Genomic DNA, 21,256 nt, shown 5'->3' with positions numbered 1-21,256 from the left:
AAATACTTGTGCACATTTTGAGAAGGAGGTCTGATGTCTGTGTGTCTTGGGGAGACATTTTTCTATTCAGCAGACTGTGATGAAAACATCTTCACTGCTTGCACTAAAAAATTGCCGACTAAAAGGTTCAAAACCAAAGCTTAAGTGGATCCTATGTGGACTATTCTAAACGAGTAGGTGTGGAAGAAAATGTTTTTCATTTACAGTGGTATGAGACTTGAAATTATGTTTGTACTGCATTTTATGGGTGTTTTTATATAAATATATAAAATCTTAATATATATGTGTATGTATAATATATACATAGCCTTTTTGTTAATGTTGTTAGGAATCTCAGCATTTCAGTTAGGAATTGCATCTAGCCATTTGTAAGTGGGATCTGAATAGAAGGGTGGTGTAAACAAATCAGGGCATTCGTTTTGCCCCGAATTCTTTAAGAATTCGTAGGGTTTGATATTTGGGCCAACATGGTGGCTTCACAGTGTCACCAAAGGCCCAGGATCCTTGTGGCTTTTGGCTTTGCCATACTTATGGTGGGGGGTGTAATCCTTCTCACATATGCTCGAGATGGCTGCCTGTGCTCCAGCCTCACACCTGAGTTTCAGGCAAGAATAAGGAGGCCAAGGGAAGTATTCCAATTGAGTCAGCCCCTTCAAAGGGCTTTCCCAGCAGCCCCACCCAGGAACTTTCACTTACATCTCATTGACAAGAACTTTCTCAGATGACCTGCTGCAAAGGAGGCTGGAAAAATAGATTTTTAGCTAGGCACGTTGGAGCCTCAAATATCAGTGTTATGTTAGCACAAACCCTCGAATAGGCAAGTAGTGCTGTTTGCCACAGCTGTGGTTTGCAAGGCACAAATGACAGGTACAGAGCCAAGCTCATAGGGTAAAGTTTTATGCAAATTGGGATATCCTTTAAGGAAATTTAAACTTCTACTCTCATAGGACATGCTAGGAAACATAGTGACTGCCCAACATGCTTCTTTGTAGAAACCTTTGACTTTTCCCTTTTCCTGGAAAACACTTATCAGCAGACTTGCAGAGATTTATGCTTTATTCAGATTTCTGCTTAAATTTTACTCATCACTGAGGTCTTCCCTGACATCTGTGAATGGATTCAGGTTGTGCAGGATTTGAAGCTTACACTATTTGGGAGACAGAAAGAAAATTGTTAATACCAAATTAGATTCTTACATTTGAATGTGAGAATTGATTTAGAACCAGAAGCCTCTTGTTACACAATTAAGGAGCTTATAACCACTACATATATCACAAAATCCAAAAGAATAGCATAGTAAGTTTTATTAATTAATGCCTAGACACACCTCTTTAAGGCTTTTTCCCCAATATTTTGACTCTATATCTTTTGTTCCCCTCTATACATCACAACGATTTTATACTTTCTATAGAAAAAATAGATATTCCAGCCTTTTCTGTAGCAAGACTATAAAACATTTTTTATCTTGGTAGTTTGTAAAAATTCCTTTCAGCTTTAAACAGCTTGTGACTGGTAATATTGAGGAAATTTTAGAACTGTCGAATTTGAGAAAAACTTCTATCAAGTTCTTTAAGATTTTAGGAAATATCAAATCTTCTTATGCATGGACTCATCTTAAATAGTCTTCGATTGAGACACTCATTAACTTGTTTCTTGTTGATGTTCTTCTTATAATGGTGAGTTATGCAGTAGTCTCCCCTTATCTGTGGTTTCCCTTTCCTGGTTTAAATTATCCATGGCCAACTGCAGTCAAGAAACAGATGAAGGGTTCCTGAATGGGTCAGTTGGTTAAGCATCCAACTCTTGATTTTGGCTCAGGTCATGATCTCAGGGATATGCGATCATACCCTGAGATGGACTCCACACTGAGTGTAATTCAGTGGGATTCTCCCAAGGAAAAAAAATTAAAAAAAAAAAAAAAAGGAAGCAGATAATTCTTCTAACACATGGTCAGAAGGTCACTAGTAGCCTAACACTACGTCAAATGCCTGTGTCATTTATCTCACATCATCTCATCACATAGGCATTTTATCATCTTACATCATTACAAGAAGAGTGAGGACAGTACAATGTTTTGTGTGAGAGAGAGCACATTTGCATAGCTTTTATTAGTATATTGTTATAATTGTTCTATTTTATAGTTATTGCTGTTCATCTTACTGTACCTAATTTATAAATTCAACTTTACCATAGGAATATAGAGAGAGAATACATATTATATAGGAATATATATATATGTAGGAATATATATGTAGGAATATACATATATATATATATGGAGTTATATAGGGTTCCATATCTTCTGCAGTTTCAGGCATACTCTGGGGAGGGTCTTGGTATATATCTCCCATGGAAATGGGGGGATTACAGGTCTATAATACCTTTGTTGATATTAGCTTTTTATGTCCGATAATTGTGTCAGATAATTGATAATACCAAGACTATTTCAGACTGAGAGAAGGTCATGGGCAGACGTGGGGTCCAGTGAAGGCAAGGGGCCCAGTTTGGGGGAGTGCAGTGTACAGGTAGAGCCACTGCAGGAAATAAGGCTACAAAGATGTGTTGGAACTAGATGGGGTGATTCTTAAACGCTCACCGAGGAATATTTTAAGTTATGATTCTTTTAAGTTAAGGAATGGGAAGTTTCTTAATGCAAAATTAAACACATGAAAAGTGTTAAGCATTGTGCTGCTATTACTTTCAGACTTGGACAAATGCTTGATTTAAATCCTAGTTCTAATGCTTACTGGTCTATGAAACCTTCCTGCCAATATTATAAGCAGTAGTGACAGTGAACTACAGGATTATATCTCGCGAAAACCAAACTAAATGGTTTTCTAGTTCAAACCCCACTTAGGTGTATCCTAAATATGCCCAAGACCTACCAACACCACCCTACATGAGGCAAAGTGTGATGGAAGGGAGATGAGTGGAAGAAGATGGCAATGTAGCCAGTTTCAGTTAAAACTTCATATATTTGCAAATTTTACAAAAGCATATTGGAAAGGGTACATATCACTGGGGGCTTCAACTTCATTAGCTTCACAGTAAATCTAGCTCTGTGATCACCCCTTTCAAAATTATAGGCCTCTCCCCAGTACCCTATTTCTCTCAATGCCCTTGGCTCTTCTTAAGTTTCTCCATAGCACTTATGGCCTTATATGTTATAAAATTATAATATTTTCTATTTATTTGTTTACTGTTTGTCATTGAGTTCACCTGACTAGGATGTAAACCTCCAGGGTGAAAGGATCTTTTTTGCTGCCAGTGTATCCCAAGTGTGAGAAAAGTATATGACATGTTGATACTTGTTAAGTGAATGAAAACGATCAATGGCTAGACTGTTTTGTTTTGTGGGTTTTTTGTTTTGTTTTGTTTTTTGACTTCCAGGTCATATTCCGTTTATTCTGTGGATGCAAACAAACTGGTCAAATGATTGTTTCTACACTATATTTTGGCTTTCAGAAAGCAAAATTGGAAAATTGCTGGCAGTGGAGGGTGATGGGAGTAAGGGTGAAGAGACAGCCAAGGCAAAGGACAAAACTCAATCATAATCAAATAGTGAGCAAATGAAATTCCATAAATATTAGTCCATCTAAAGGAGCCTATGAGTAAGCAAGGCTCCACTTCTGACTTTCCAGGTCACTTTAAAAACTGTTTCAGATAAATGTATCCTTTGAACTCTAAAGTGAATTTATTTATGTTGCACTTGAATATTTCAGACCCCTTGGTCCTGCTTGGTTCTCCTATCCAACATTTATCTGCTATCCTCTGCTCCACAGCCCTGGAGAGGAACAGCTTGACCTATGAGTTCCATAAAGTCTTTTATTTTTATTTTTTGGTATTTTTTTATTGGAGTTTGATTTGCCAACATATAGTATAAAACCCAGTGCTCATCCTGTCAAGTGCCCCCTTTAGTGCCCATCAACCAGTTATCCCATCCCCCCACTCACCTCCTTTTTCATTTGTCCCATAAAGTCTTAATAAAGACTGAAATCTCGTGCTGGTATGGATGCTCTCTTGGAACAAGAAACCTGACTTTGTGTGTAGGCACTAACCATAACTTTGGTCTTCTACCGCATTGAATTATTAAATAAAAAGTTGAAAAGAACTTAAAATTTGCTTTTCCATCTTTTCTGTAATACTTTGTCAAGGGAGGTAGAGTGATCTGTCTCAACTGGAACTAGAACTCTTCTGTTCTATTTTTTAGCCCATGTTTTTGCTATAATTCAGGGATAAAACTTGAGAAGGAAGAGCCAAAAGAAAGTGATCAAGCACATGCACTTATTTCAAATTTTTATCACCATGCAACTTAAGGTTTGGGTGGTGTAGGGGGACTCATGTCTTCCTTTGCACTGAGGGTGTTATTGAGGTGCCTGTGGACCTAGTGGCATGATGACGCCAAGAAATTTTCCAAGTAATTTTGATCTTTCTTCAAAGCTTATGATAAAAAAATTCAGATACACTTTTGTGGAAAACGGCCCGATTTCCACAACTCAGATCTACTCTTAGAATGTTCCTTCTGAGACAGGGATTCTCATGTTCAGAACATTTGGTGAAGAGGACCACATATATATCTCTAAGAAATAGAAAGAGGTTAATGTAAAGAAAATTGCGTTTTCATAGAAAGCAGCCTGCATTTTGGTAGTTTGCATGGGGGAAAATTCATTTGTGGTGTTTATTTATGTTTGAAGTGGTCAGCCTTAAAAAGAATAGATCTAAAACTATGTTCAAAGTAACATTGCCTTTCTCTCCAATGTCAAAAACAAACGTATTGTTAAATATGCCAATTGTTTGTGAGCATTCCTCACACTTCCCTAGTAGGCTTTCCACATCTAAATTTTTTACATCGAATGCCCTCTACTGCAAAGGAAATAATCTGGGTAGACTAGGTCCAGGTTGTGCTGGTTGATTGGCTCACAGGGATTCTGCAATGAATTTATCTGGGCCCCAATCTTTAAGAATCCACTCCTTCTTCCCTCTGTTCCAATGTTTTCCCTCTGATACTCTTTTTTTTTTTTTTTCCCTCTGATACTCTTTATTAAATCACCCTCATTCTTTGATCACTGTGATTTGTCATAGCAAATGTTTCCAATTCAACCTAGGCCAATTATAACATCTCATCTGCCTGATTGGTTAATTGGGTCAAAGTTCTTCTTTGAGATTTTTTTTTTTCAAATTACAGTTGAGGAAAGAAAGCTTTTCTCTTTGTCCATGGAGCTTCAAGGATACAAGCTTGGCAGTGGCCCTAGGCCTGCCTCTCACCATTTGGAAAAATCAGGACTGCAGAAGGAGAGTGAAGCTGAAATAAAGCTTAAGAGTTGCTGAGTAGATTTCTTGAGATCGGGGCTACCATTGTCTTTTCTTTTTGGTTATGTCAGCTAATTTCTTTTCTCTCTTCCTTTTCTCTATCCCTCCCTTCTTTCCTTTCCTCCTTTCCTCCTAAGACCAGGATTTATGAATCTCCAGCCTCAGCAACCAGAGTCCTGATGATACAATAAATCAAATCATCCCTTAAAAAAAAAAATCAAATCATCATCATCAGATGCTCAACCACTGAGCCACCCTGACATCCCTAAATGTAAGAGTATTTGAAGGCAAAATATATTATGGTGTTTCCAACACTGGTCAAATTTTCTCTGAAAAAATTAACATTGGAAGGGATCCAGAGGAGGAAGGCTGGAAAGGAGTCCTCGGCAGCATCCATGCCATGATCCTCCCAGAGGCACCTGATCATAGCGTGGTCATTGTCCTGCGTAGACTGGCAGGTTATGGCTAACTGTGGAACTGAGCTCTGGGTTGTGGCCTATTAAAGTTTGGTCCTCAGAGTGGGCATCTAAAGGGAACTGTTATGTTCTGGCCCAGGGTTAATGAAAACTGGATTTTATCAGGTTAGGGAGATGCTTCTCTCCCCTTTCCTACATTGCTGGTCTAGGAATCTGTGTTCAGATGCTCCTGTGGTTTTCCTGCTGCTCCTCTTCCTGCCTTGTCCTCTACCAGGTTGGGCTTATAGGTGCTCTGTTCTCTTGGGTTATTCCTGCCTGGGAGGAGAATTTCACTCCTTTTAAAAACTATATGTTCTTCTAGTACCTTAAAAGTAGCTTTCAGTTGAGAATGTAAAATTCTCTTCCATTAGCAGCTGCTAATGGAAAAGAGTACAGAGAGTCTTCAAAAAATTAAAATAGAACTACCATATGATCCAGCAATCCCAGTGCTGGATATCTAACCAAAGGAAATGAAAACAAGATATTGAAAAGATACCTGAACTTCCATATTCATTGTAGTATTATTCACAATAGCCAAGAGGTAGAAGCAACCCAAACACACATTGATGAATGAATGAACGAATCAATCAATCAATAAAGAAAATGTGGTATATACATACAATGTAATACTATTCAGCCTTAAAAAAAGAAGGAAATCTTGGCGCGTGCTACAAATGGACGGAACTTGGGGCCATTATGCTAAGCAAAATAAGCCAGACACAAAAAGACAAGTAAGGCATGATTTCATTTATATGAGGTATCTAAAGTAGTCAGACTCAGAAACAGAAAGTAGAAGGTGCTTGCCAGAGGCTATGGGGAGAAGGAAAAAGGTAGCTGTTGTTTAATGGGTATGGAGTTTCAGTTTGGCAAAATGAAAAAGCTCTAAATATCTGTGGCACAACAATGTGCATATCATTAACACAATTGTATCACACACTTAAAAATGGTTATGTTCTGTGCTTTTTAATCACAATTTTAAAGAATGGATTCAGGACTACTGTTCCCTCTCCTAAGTAGGGAGGCAGTGCAATGTATTACATTCAAGAGCTCAGGCCTTCCTTCCCTTTGTCCTGTGTTCAACCTGTTTCTATCTCATCCTCCACAGAGGAACTGGTGTTGGATCTTGGGATTTCCCTCTGCAGAGTCAGAAGGAAGTGAGGAGGTAAGACCATGAGGGGCCTAAGGAGGGAGCAGGTGTTGCTGCTCAAGGGTTTCTGAAGAGAGAAGGAGAGAGAGAGACTAGTGTGGGAAGATCACATATGTTTGCATACATAAATAATACAGAGTATCTTTGGGCAGATTTGACAATTTATATCTATCGAGAAAATCCTTTTGAAACGTACTTTTTGAATTCACTATTTTATTTTTGAAATTTTCATCTATATATAGATCTCGTTCTATCATTTTAATTCCCCCATAATAGTCCACTATATGACTACCATAACTTACATACCTGTTTCCCCAGTGAAGAACAGTTGGGTTGTTTGCAACTGAAAACAATTCAGTCCCTGTATGTTCTTGCATGTTCCCATTCCGCTACTTCCCTTATGCAGATAGAAGAACTACTGATAAGCTGCCCTGACACCCAACATTCTTGGGGCACCATTCCTATCAGGTCCCCGTTGTCAAAATTGATGCACTTAGGAAACTTTCTGCCCCTGTGTCTGGCTTTTTCTTCCTCTCGGAGCTCTTCTTCAAGTGCTCGCTCCATCATCAAAATCATGAAATGCTTTGATTCTTCAATCTTGCAGAAATGTTGTACAAAGAGAATAAGGCACCTGAGTTTGAGTCTGGGTTGAAATTTAGCCCTTAGACCTTTCAAATCTTGATGACACCTTTAGAAGTAGAGCAAACTATTTTTCAAGAGCTGCAAGTTTTCCTCTTCCCAGAAGTGGAATGGAGAGTTGGACACAGGTTGGAGTAGACTGTCTCTTTGTCTGGAACAATCTTTCAAGTCACACATATAGTTTGGCAAACTTAAAATAGTGACTATAATTGGGATGCCTGGGTGGTTCAGTGGTTGATCATCTGCCTTTGGCCCAGGGCGTGATCCTGGAGCCCCGGGATCGAGTCCCACATCAGGCTTCCTGTGTGGAGCCTACTTCTCCCTCTGCCTGTGTCTCTGCCTCTCTGTCTCTAAATGAATAATTAAATAAAATATTTTAAAAAAATAATAACTATAATTAAACAAGATGTTTGAAATCAGTGACTTGAAGGGACTCCAAATAAAAATATTCCATATTATCTGAGTGGTAAATACAGTCACATGTCTGCAAATTCTGCTTCCTTGGGCCTTTTAAAAATTTTCCTAAGCAGATTTGAGACTGGTCTGTGACTGAATAATGTTGTTACTACTTGTGGAGGTGGATTACTTGTTTTTGTTTTTGTTTTTTTTAAACAGATATATTGTTTAATTGGAGCTGAGACACAGAAACTAAAAGAATTGTTTCCGTGAAGCACATTGGGCAACACTGCCCACAAACAGGGCAACTTCGGGGCATAGCTCCCCAAATTTTTTGTTGAATAAATAAAAACAGGCTCTGAGTTGGGGTGCAGGACATTCTTTCCATTTCCTCATGGATTCTGGGGTTGTGTGGAGATCCATTAACAAGGGCTGTGTAAGGACTCCTTGTGGCTTGTGAGAAGGAGAGCAGGGATCCCAGAGAACCAGAAATAAGAGGACAGAGGCAGCCCTCTGGTTGTGACAGGGGGAACCTTTGGTTAGCACTCATGATCACCTCTTTGGGGACTTCCAGAAATAATTGGGAGACATTTTCTAGGGGCACAGAAATCAATCAGGTGAAGAGACATTGTAATTTGAACGTTGAGCTTTAATACAACCTTAGTGATATTCACAGGCCGCTGATGAACTTGTGCTGGTGAGGAGTGGAGCTGTTTTCTTTTTTCTTTTGAGGAGCAGTGTTTGAAAGAAATGGCTGTGTTTCCTCCTGTCCTCGTGCACAGAAATCCACAGTGGTGAATTTTGCAGGGAGTGTTTTAGGCTTGTAAAGGAGGCAATTTTAGAATAGAAATGCGAAAAGATTTTTAGCTGGCAATCCCAAAGGAGCTGAGTTATAAATGTACTTCACATATATTTTGAATCTAATTCCCTACCTTTTTGTCTAACCTGAATATTAAGAGTTTGGGGGAGGGGGTAGGAAAGGTCAGACTCAGTCAGACCCCTTTATGCTATCTGAGGTTGAGGTTTCACATAGATTTATTATAACATTTTAATCTAAGTATACACTTTAAAAAATATCCTTGGATAATTTTCTTTTTGATAACCTAATTATTAATTGAACCGAGATGATATATTTTACTTTTGACTGCATTGACTAGATTTATCAAATACATTTGGCATACATAGATGATGAATATGTAGTATTTCTCTCCTTGAGGGGTAGGAGATATACCTCATTACTCGTCTGGATCACTTTGGATTTTAGAGTCCTAATTTTTAAAGGTATTGGTTTATTGTTGCTTTTAATTTCATTTTGAATTTTAAAGCTCTCTGAGACCTTGCTGAAGAAGGCTGTGTGAATTTATTATATTGTTCTTATTACTGGTCATACATTATCCATGCAGTATTAAGGGGAAAACTAGGAGAGATAAGTAAGGTTTCAAAGCAAGAGACTCATTTACAAGAACCAAACCTTAGAGCCTTTTCTTTTTCCTCTTTTCCCCCCTCCAGTTTCATCATTTTTCTGTCTCTGCCTTGTTCTGTTAGCTTGTTAACAGTATAGTTTCTATAGCAACACCTATTGGTTGTTGTAATAATGAAAGCCACAGCAAGATCTCCTGCAGAGAAATCCTCGATGCTGACAAGATCAACTCATATTTTCTTTGTCCGATGTTTTCTATTTCTTCTTGGAATGACCCTTTTAACAGAATATAAAAGATCTGTACTAATTACCTGTGAAATAAACAGCTGAAGTCAGGCAGCCCCAACAGCACATTGGATGTTAGCTTTATTCCAGTGATGGTGAGATGCTGCCTGAAGGAACGAGCCAATTTCTATTACTATAAATTTTACTAGCTAGCGCTGTTAACATGAAATAAAATGAAGGTCAGTCCACTTCTCCCAATTTGAGTTAAAAGGCTTTATTTAGAGACAATTTTCCATGTACTCAGGTTTTAGCACTTCATCAAAATAGCAAAAGCAAATGTCTGATGTTATTTTGATCTATGATTTGGAATAACAGATTAAAAATAAAAATAAAATGTTGAATATGGATTCTGAAATGACAGATTTGGATTACCACTTAGACAACCACTTAGAGAAAATCCTCTTTTGTCTCTGTTTTTGGAGCTATTGGGTATAAATTTTTCTATCTAATATTCCTTTCCTGAATTATTCAGGTAACTGCACTGCTCCATTTGCTGCTTTATATGACATATTCATACTTGTCAACTTAAAATGGGAGGAATTGAGAAGTTAATGGTTTTCTTTATTGCAAATTTACCCACTGTACATCATTAATCAAAAATAAAGTATTAATGCTTAAAATATTGCTTAATGTTTAATCCCAAGTCCTTGATGAGTTGAGGATCTTTGGCCTTATTTCCTTATCTATTCCAGCTTCCTTTTGGGGCCTTCTTGATTTCCAAGTAAAGACATCTATTTATCATTGTTTTTTTGTTTGTTTGTTTGTTTGTTTGGTTTGTTTTTAGAGAGAGTTAGAGTCAGAGAGTACATCAGTTGGGGGAGGGACAGAGGGAGAGAATCTTCAAGCAGACTCCTTGCTGAGCCTAGAGCCCAGGGTGAGGCTCCAACTCACGACCCAAGAGATTATAACCAGAGCTGAAACCAAGAGTTAGACGCTTCACTGACTGAGCCACCCCGGTGCCCCTTTATTATTGTTTTAATGACATTTTCTTTCTTATAAACAACTATGAGAAAAATCAGCATTAAGTTGGGCGTCTTTGAAAATCTCCACCAATTCTTTCTGGGTACTAACCATCTATTTCATAAATTTAAATAGTTTTTAAGGGTTTTAAAAAGATTCATCTTTCAATAGTTTGAACATAAAATATCACTTAGGTTCTTAATACCTAGTCATCAAAAGCATTATTAGATGGCCAAGTTTTTTTATTTCAGTTATAGACATTAAGTATGAAAAGTGTTTAATTAAATTGAAACCCAGAAATTGAGGAAGAGGACAGGGCCATACTTTTTGTTTCCCTTTCCAATTTCTTTCATATCTTTGTATTTAGAGGGAGTTTTAATGTCTACTTAGCAAACCGCTACAATTTTCCAACTCTTTAAACTCTTTAAAATACATAGATACAGACACACACACACAAAGTACATACATACATACATCTATAGATAAATATGAGTAATGTTGGGATGAGAATGGTGGAGGTAAGGAAGAGTTTTGTTTTCTTCTTAATGCGTTTTTGTATTTTTTCCAAAATGTATTCATTGAGATTGTCTTATTTTTACAATTAAAAAAATATAAGGGAAAACTTCTTGGTACAGTTAATTACAGTAAATGCCTTCTTACTAGGCTTCATAAATGCTGGTCAGCCTCTTGGATGTTATTTCATCCTGAAAATCTGGTAAATCTCATATCCAGCAGAATGAGTAGTTAGGTTATAGATAATAAGGAAAAAGCGTTAAGGACTTTGCCACCTGAATCTCAATGAAAACTATCTTGAACTCTACATATCCCTTATTTAAGGTACAAAGACACCTAGATTCAAAACCCCATGTGTAGTTCAGCATGCGTCTAAAAAGTGCTCCACCACACACTCTTTAGAAGAATATCAGATGTAACCTTAGGCTATATCTGCTATTCTGATTCATCAGGGTATTTCTAGAGCACTTGTTTATTCACTTGCTTAATCATAGCCTTTAAATGCAGATGTTTCTTAAGGCCTGGAATCCCATCTGGCCTGAAGATCAGCTGATATTGGCTCCAATTCCATAATCTTGAAATTAATCTGTGACCACAACCTGCAGATTTCCAATTTCCATAGCTATTACACCTTCTCTCCATTACACCAAGTCTCTAGTTATTTGATTCCTCCAACTTTACCTCACTTGTCACTAGCGTCTCCCTTGCAGCCCATTTTGTCTAAATGCCACAGTTAGCACCTCCAGTGCTTTGCTCTTTCTCCCTTGACTTGCTCACCCACTGCCCATCTGTCATGGTGCAGCATTAACCCAGCTTATTCCTAGTGTATTCCCTGCATGTCTCCTCCCTTTTTTCTAGTTTGCACATGTCTTCTCATCTTAAAAAAAAAAAATCAAAGGCAATAAACAAAAAAACCTTTCCTGTATACTGTCATATGGTTAACCACTATTCAATTGATTTTTTTGTGTGTGTGTCACACTCTCTAATGAGTGATCCGAATCCTCTGCCTTTCATTTTGGTACCATTTATTTCATTCCCTAATTCCACAGAGAAGCAAGTTTCTGCCTCCATTAGTTTTCTAAAATTCATCTCTTAAAAATTGCTAGTGAGCTTCTGGACAAACACAATGGCTCTCTTTCAGTCCCTATTCTCCTGGGGTTTCTGTAGCATCCACCAATGCAGGCACTCCTCTTTCTAAATACCCATCTCCCTTGACTTTCCTAAAGTCATTGTTTTCTGTTTCTTGTTATTTGTTTGTTTGTTTGTTTGTTTGTTTGTTTGTTTCCTCAGACAACTCATTGGTTGTCTTCTTTTAAATTTTGTTTTCTTATCCAGGGACTTATCCAAACCTCAGAGCCAGGTTTCTGCCTTTGTTTCCTTATACTTTTTCCCTTGGAGAACATACCGATTTTTGAAAATATGATCCCTACCCTGATTACCTTTTTATTTTCAAGCTCTTACCTTTCCATAGCATTCCATATGCCAACTTATTCCAGGCACCGAAATCAGGAAACAGCCCTATGATTTCTGTAGGTCCTCCATGTAGTTGTTTCACTCTCTGAAGCCATGTCATGTCTTTGGTTCTCAGTAGGGCCTACATAGGGTGAGGTGAAGCATGGCCGTGGTGGTGGTCAGGGAGCCTTACCAAACTATGGAGGGCAGATCCTTTCCCCAGTGGCTCACCAAGGGTAGAGTGGGTGTGAGGGAATTGTCCTGGGTGCAAGCAGTTAGGGTATGCATTTTCAGTATAGAATTTAAAAACAATAATAAAACTGACTTGAAGTTGATCTGCTTTTTATTATCACCATGTGCCAGCAATTCCAAACAATGTCAATGAGAAATTCCTCTTCCTCAAAAAATGTCCTTTGTTCATCTACATTGTCAATAACCACTGCGATTACTGGTGAGTTTTAGCTGTATATGCAACTTTCAAATTAGAACGTCTTAATTACTTATCCTTTAATGAACATCCAATTGTACATGAAAGTTAACTTGAAGAAATTTCCTTTTATACAGTTGCTTCAACTCATAGGGACTCAGCTACATATTTATGTTCCTTCCAAGAACAAGTTCAAAATGGTTTGAAACTTTCAAGCTCACCTCAGGAGCAGTTCTTGTCTCCAATCCCCACTTCATACTCCTGAATTTATATGGAAGGTGCAAAATGAGCAAGTGATTATAAGATAGAACTTGAGTCATTTCCATTCTATTATACTTAGTGGCCCCTTGGAGTTGGTATTTATGTTTAAAATTTAAAAGAGTATAACAGAGTATGAACTATGAAGTGTGATATTTTTGTTTGGTTAGTGGAAATTTTACCTTGATATGCAATACTTTACTGAATTTGAATAATACATTTAAAATTAAAATTTATTTTTAGGGATCCCTGGGTGGCGCAGCGGTTTGGCGTGGGCCTTTGGCCCAGGGCGTGATCCTGGAGACCCGGGATCGAATCCCACGTCGGGCTCCTGGTGCATGGAGCCTGCTTCTCCCTCTGCCTATGTCTCTGCCTCTCTTTCTCTCTCTGTGACTATCATAAATAAATAAAAATTTAAAAAATAAAATAAAATTTAGTTTTAAAAAGCGATTGATTTGCTTTAAAATTAAAGAGCAACTCAAAAATAATGATTACTGATTATTACAAAATTATTACTCAAAATAATTTTGTTTTATAGATGAGATGGTTAGCAGGTCACAATCAACATATATTCCATAGTTTCCCTATTTTTCCTTGTTATATATGCAGTACTTTTATAGATATCAATGTTTGAATTTCCTTGATACTATACATCATATAATATTCATATCACACACTAAAAGACTTCCACACCCTTAGATTAAATAACAGCAATGCAAAAAGCTGACTCCCAAGTGGTATCTTTATTTCCCCTTGTCCATATTGAAATTTTCTGTGCTCAGCTCCTAGTTTATTTTCTAAACCTGAAGGTCACTTAATTCCTCTGACATCTAAATGGAACAATGGAGCTATATATGTGTGTGTGTGAGCGTGTGTGTGCATGTGTGTCTTAGTCCACTTGGGCTGTTATAACAAGATGCCATACACTGGGTGGCTTGTAAACAGGAATTTATTTCTCACAGTTCTGGAAGCTGAGAAGTTCAAAATTAAGATGCTGGCAGATTCAGTGTCTGGTGAGGGCCATTTGCTACTTCATGGATGGTTGTCTTTTACCAGCCCTCACCTGGCAGAGAGCAGAGAAAGGAAGCAAGCTTTCTTGTGACTCAGATAAGGATACTAATCCCATTCATGAGGGCTCCACCCTCATGACCTCGCCTAATCCTAATTATCTTCCCCAGACCTCATCTCCTGAAATGATCACAGCCAAGGGTAGGCTTTCAACATACAAATCTGTGGGGAGAGGGCACAAACATTCAGTCCCTAACAGTGTGTATCTATAATTATATATTAATATCTATTTATCCCTATATATTATGTATATATCCATGTATGTTCATATACTTTCGTTCCTTACCTCTGTAATATTTGGTCCTATCAATCATGTCTTCTATCTCTCTTTCCTTAACTTCTAGGACACCCTTCTGATTTTTTTCTTGAACTTTACTACCAGTCTTTCCTTAACTTGACCTGTGAATGCAGGATTCCTTAATGCTGAGTTCTGGGTCTTCTTCCACATCCTCTCCCCAGGTCTTTCAACCACCACCCATGAGACCAGGACTCTTAAATAAATATCTGTGTTAGGCCACTTGCCTTCAGGTCCTGTTCCCAGGTGGATATGCTATAGACACTTCTAACTCAATATGTGCAAAGATATCCTCTTCCTCCCTGTAACCTGCACCTACTCTTGTTTTCCTCACTTTGGTCAATTACACGAGAAATCTTAGAATCATTGGAAAGTTAAGCCTGTAATCATCCTAGACTTCTCTTAGGACCCCCCATTTCCAAATCCTGTTCTTTCTACCTCCTAAATATGTTGCCAATCTGTTCTCTCTTCTATAACCCATTCCTAGCACCCTAATCTGGTGTCTTCCTAAAGAGTCACTGAATTCCTAAAATTGGGCTCCCTTCCTCTCTTTCTCTCTGTCTTTCTCAGAACTCCTAGAGGGTTTGTTCTACATCATGTATCAATCTGTGTCACATCCTGGCCTGAAATCCTCTGCTAGACTCCTAACACCTTTGTGACAAAAATCACTCTTTAGAAAGGGAAGTATAATTTATCATAATCTGGTATCTTTCTACCTTCCCTAAAATATCTCCAGCATCTCCTCAATAGGACCCTTTCCTTCAGCCCTGCTGAGTTGGCTCGGATCCCTAAAGCTGCCTGTGTGTTCTCATTCAAGTCTCCCATCTCTGCCTGAAGTTTCCTTTCCCATTCCTTACTCCTTTGCACAACCTTTCTCTTCCTGGCTAAACTGTTCTTGTCTGTTCTCCTTGGCTCCTCACAGATTTTCCTGACTTCTCTGGCTGCTCCTTCTCAGCCTTCCTTGCCTTCTCCTCCTCCTCTAATGAACTCCTAAAGCACTGGTGCACTTCAAGGCATAACCCCAGATTATTCTCTCTTTTAAGTCTCTCTTTTGAGATCTCATCTAGTTCCAAGGCTTGCTGCCATGGACTCATGTGTCAGGTGACTCCTAAGCTTATCTCCAGCTGAAGTCTCCTTTGCATACTCCACTTGGATGTCTCTGGCTTCTTGAATTTAACCAGTCCAAAGTGGAACATCTGAATTTCCTCCCTTGTTCTTCCTGCTTCTCCTTTTCTTCCCCATCTCAGTAACTGGAACCACTGACTACCTAGATTTGAGTGGAAATAAACCAGGTTTTTTTTTTTGTTGTTGTTGTTGTTGTTGTTTTTTTTTTTTTTTAATAAACCAGGTTTTGAAATGTCTCTTACTTCTGACCCATCCTTAGATCCCATCAATTGTACCTCCTCAGTACATCTCAGGCCTCTGGTGTCCACATTTCCACTGCCATCATTCTAGTCCAACCCCCACCTTCTTTATTTATTTATTTATTTATTTATTTATTTATTTATTTATTTATTCATGAGAGACAGAGGGGGGGCAGGTAGAGAGGCAGAGTCACAGGCAGAGGGAGAAGCAGGCCCCACACAGGGAGCCCGATGCGGGACCCGATCCCAGGTCTCCAGGATCACGCCCTGGGCTGAAGTTGGCACTAAACCGCTAAGCCACCCAGGCTGCCCACCTTCTTTCACATGCATTCATGATGTAGCCTCCTGCTTGGTTTCCTTGCTTCGATTTCTGCCTCTTCACAATTCAGTCTCCAAATAGCCACCAAAACTTTAGAAAAGTAAATCCAACCAAGTTATTTTCCGGTTTGAAGCCCCTTGGTAGCAAAACAAGCACACAAACCTTCAGTGGCTTCTCTTTATACTTTTGATAAAGTCCCAAATTCCTGCACTGGCCTTCAGTGCTCTGAAAGCCCTGGCTCCTGCCTCCCTCCCTGAGGTCACCTCACAACTGCTCTTCCACCTGTGTACTACACTCTGTCATGTGCCCTTCCTTCATTTTCTCAAATAAGCCAAGTTGTCTTCAGTGGTCTACAGTTGCTTCTCCTAGAATCCTTTCACTTTCTACCACCTTACAGAACTCCCTCCTTCTCATCCTTCATGTCGTAACTCAAATGTCACCATTCTCTTTTATCTTATTTTGAGATTTATTTGAGAGAGAGAGAAAGAGAGTGAGCACATGAGTGAGGGGAGGAGCAGAGGGAGAGAGAGAGAGAGACTCAAACAGACTCCATGCCAAGTTGAGAACCTGACATGGGGCTTGATTTCATGACTCATGAGATCCCGAGCTGAGGACCAAAACCAAGAGTCAGATACTTAACTGACTGAGCCACCCAGGTACCCCAAGTTTTGCCATTTTAGATAGGACTTCTCTAACCATATTTTTCATAGCTCCACACATCCCTAATATTTTCTACTAGAACAACCAATCTCCCTTGTGACATTTATCACACTACCAATGTTTTATTTACTATCAACCCTACTAGAATATTTGCTCCATGAAGACAGGGACCATGTCTGCCTGGTCCAGTGCCATAATTCTAGTATGTAGCACAGTAGCACAGTGCCTACACTCAATACATATTTGTAAAGAAATAAATGAACACTGACTAGTATGCATTTTAGATGTTATTCTCTTTTTGGAAACATTTCCTCATAATTCCCACAGGAATTAAGAGTTCAGATGAATCTTGTTGAATGAAAGACTCCTCCTGGAACTCATTCCTTCCTCTATACTCTACTATAACAATTTTTAAAATGGTATGGTTGTTGATTTTCGTATTTTCCCCTCAATAGATGCAGGCTTGAACCTTGCTCATCTGTGCAATTGTGACAGTCCTAGAATAGTGTCCAAACCACAGTGGGTGCTCAACAGTCAATTGTGAATGAGTGAATGCATTGGGATCTACAGTATCAAATTCAAACGCCCCAGGAGTTTCTCAGTTGAGTTTGAAAGGCTTTTTGTATTGAAATGTTCTTTGGTGTATAGAATCATCTAGAATATTGAGGACATTGGGTATCTCTGGCTTCTGGGATCTAAATGCCAGCAGCACCCCCCAAGCCATTGTGTCAACCAAAATTCCCATTCTAAGTGTTATCTCCCTTTCTAGAAAATTTGAAGAGTTCAGTTGTCAGCTTGAAATAGCGATTGTGTCTTAACTTCTTGATTTCCCATAGAACGAGGACTATTCTTTCCACACACATGCTTCGAAATTAATAAACACGTATTCATCTTTAATTCATATTGGAAGTCATTGTTTGTTGGAAATCTACAAGACCAAGATGAACTTTTGAGATCAATATGGACATTGTCATCTTTCTCTGGTATATTTACTTATGGATTATACCCTGTGTTTCATTTAAAAAATTAAAACAAGGCAGTTAAAAGAATATACTAAGAGAGAGCCAGAGAATATAAACCTTTTTTGTTGAATATAAACTTTTTTTTTTAAGATTTTATTTATTTATTCATGATAGTCACACAGAGAGAGACAGAGAGGCAGAGACACAGGTAGAGGGAGAAGCGGGCTCCATGCAGGGAGCCTGATGTGGGATTCGATCCCGGGTCTCCAGGATCGCTCCCGGGCCAAAGGCAAGCGCCAAACCTCTGCGTCACCTACGGATCCCGAATATAAACTTTTTTAAGAAGAAAAGGAAAAGAAAAAAAAAAAAAGAAGAAAAGGAAAAGAAAGGAAAGAGAGGAGTTCACTTGGTATAGTAGTATCTGCATATAATTTGAATATAATGTATAAGTTGAGTATATAATATATATAACATAATTTGAATACTCTTAGAAATCATTATATTCTCATACTTAAATATAATTGAAAGAAGTTTTCAATGATCCTTTCTTTGAAAAATACAGAATATTAGATAAGGATCAAACACTTGACTCATCAGATTGAAATCCTTCAGTGGCATGTGATTTCAGTGCCTCCTTTTTCAGAGTGCAGTCGTATCATTTAGTCTTTCCTAAAGCACTTTGCTATAGGTAATGCCCTCATGGTACTTGTTAACTTGCTTCTTTGTGAAGCCAATTGTTTCCTTTTTATGTTGCTGTGAAATCTGCCAGAATTATGTTTTTAATGTGAAATGATATTTTTTTTCCTAAAGTGATTAGTCTGGCACATTTCTTTCTTGGATCTGATTTTGTTTCTTCTTCTATTTCATGTGAGATAGCATCATAAAGAATAAAACCAAAAAGATTAGACTAATATCAGCCACATGAGTAAATTGGTACCGCCTCTAGCTGTGGAACGTGTGGAATAATGTGTTTATCTTTTTTTCTTCCTCTCATTCTAGGGAGTTTTATTCTAATGACTGATTCTGAACTATAAATTTATTATCTGTGAAAATTGAATTGAATTCCTTTGCTGTTTGTAGCTCCAAATTAAAACCCATAGTCTCTCTCCTACTACCCCACGTTCCTGGAAGTATGTCTTATATAATGTTTTTTAAATATTTAAACTCATTTTTATTATTCCCACACCAGGCTTTGCTAAGGAAATTGAAGACTCTATCTTTATAAGGATTCAAACATGAATATTTCTGATAAGATTATCATTACCAGTTCCTCCTTAATGCCCATATGAATTGAGTCAACTTATCAATCACCATAGAAGGGGATAACTCAAAGCTTGTTCTCCCAGGGTCCTGATTTCTTCCAAAGTCGTCCTATTGTCCTTGACCTGTGTAGCTAGGTAAGGTCTGCTTGTCCACACCCTCCTTCAGTAAACAATCACTGAGGAGGACAGAGGGAAAAGCAATTTGAGGATGTAATGAACTTCTAGACAATTTAGAAATCATATAATATTATCACTAGCAGATTTCCATTAACGATTTTTAAATAAAACTTTTATAGTTTTTCTAAGAAAAGCATTCTTATTTTTTTCTATTTCTAGAAAAGAAACACTAGCATGAAGGGAGCTACTGAATGAAGAATAAAAAGGAAAAATAGATTTGAGCCTTTGCTGATTAATGAAATGTTTAATCTCAGCATAGAAATGATCCCATGCTGTGCTTTCCACAAAATCCAGACTTGTGTGCTATTTTGGCTCTATTACATATTCAAATTCATTCAGATTTAACTGAGAAATCACTTACTAGTGCATGAAAACATGGACTATCCTTTTAACATTTTCAAGTGAGGTTGTCAACTCTGTTTTACCCTATGTGAAATGTATGAGCTCAAATGATTTGGATTGTAAATCATCTATATTCCTGTAATTGATTGGAGCCAAGTAAAATGGAACTTACTGTGAGCAGTCATCTGAGCTCAGTAGAATTTGGCGACAGCTTTATGAAATGGAAAATTTTAAGGTGAGGATATTAGCACAGATGTGAAGAGACACTAAACATAAAAACAATAATTTGCCTTTCTTTAAAAGTTCCAAAATTCATTTGAAGGAAGCATGGGAGTTATATTGTCACATTTAAAGAAGACTACAGTGCTTAAGAAAATCCAGAAAGGGACAATAGTTGTTTGCTTGAGATATGCTTTGTAGTTTTATTTCTAACAATAAAAAAATCCAAGGGCATCCTAATTGGCAAGTTTTAAGAGACTTGAATACTATATTATGGTAGAAAAATTAGAATGTTACGGAGCTGCCAAAAATGATGATAGATAATGATTATTTAATATTGATTAAATGGGAAAAAAAAGTGAGAATTGAAGCTGTGCTTTGATTTCAGTTGCATTGAATTATGTGTGCTTGTAATTATGTGCTTTAGGATGATGAGAATGTGGACTTTTCACCCTTTTTTTCCCCTTTGCTGCAATACAAATATGATTTGTGCATTAAATAAAAACTAGGCAATAAAATAAAGATAACAGTGCCATTCCTAACATAAAAATATTGTACAATTGTTTTCCATTGTTTTTTTGGTTCGGCTTCTGTTTTCCATTGTTTTTTTGGTTCGGCTTCTGTTGAACTTGATTCTTATAAGCAACAGTGAGCTTGACTTCAGTGATTTTGTTGTTCACCAGATAGTCCCAGGATAACTGCATTTTACTGCTGAAACACCATCTGGACTTTGTTCAAAATCGTCCTTAGCATGAATTGTAGTTGGCTAATGTCTCTCCCTGTACAAACATCATAAATTATCTACTCTCACTAGGAACCTGTATCACTTTATAATTTAAGTTATTTCAACTTTTCAGGACACGGCTACAGAAACTTCTCAATATTTTACACTACTTTTTGGTTATAATTAGATTATTTTTAAAGATACTTTATACTGAGGGTTTGTTTGTCTTTTTTAATTTATTTATGTATGGGAGAGAGAGGGAGTGCAAGCACATTAGCAGGAGTAGCAGGGGGAGATGGAGAGAGAAACTCAAGCAGATTCTGTGCTGAATGCAGAGTCAGACACAGGGCTTGAGCCCATGACCCTGAAATCATGACCTGAGCTGAAATTGAGTCGGTCGCTTAACCAACTGTGCCACCCAGGCACCCCATTCTCTATTTGAGAGTGAGGGCGGGCGGGAGGGGAGGGGGGGGGGGAGGGAGGAGGTGGGACGTCGTCAGGGGGAGGGAGGGTGGGGGTGGGGAGGGCAGTTCTGGGGAGTGGAGGTAACGGCACTCTTGAGTCCTTCCTTCTTCTTGCTTTCTCCTTTTTCTTCACCCTTC

This window comes from Canis lupus, chromosome 12 (assembly GCF_011100685.1).
Source record: "Canis lupus familiaris isolate Mischka breed German Shepherd chromosome 12, alternate assembly UU_Cfam_GSD_1.0, whole genome shotgun sequence".
Classification (NCBI taxonomy): Eukaryota; Metazoa; Chordata; class Mammalia; order Carnivora; family Canidae; genus Canis; species Canis lupus.
This window is presented reverse-complemented; position numbering follows the sequence as displayed.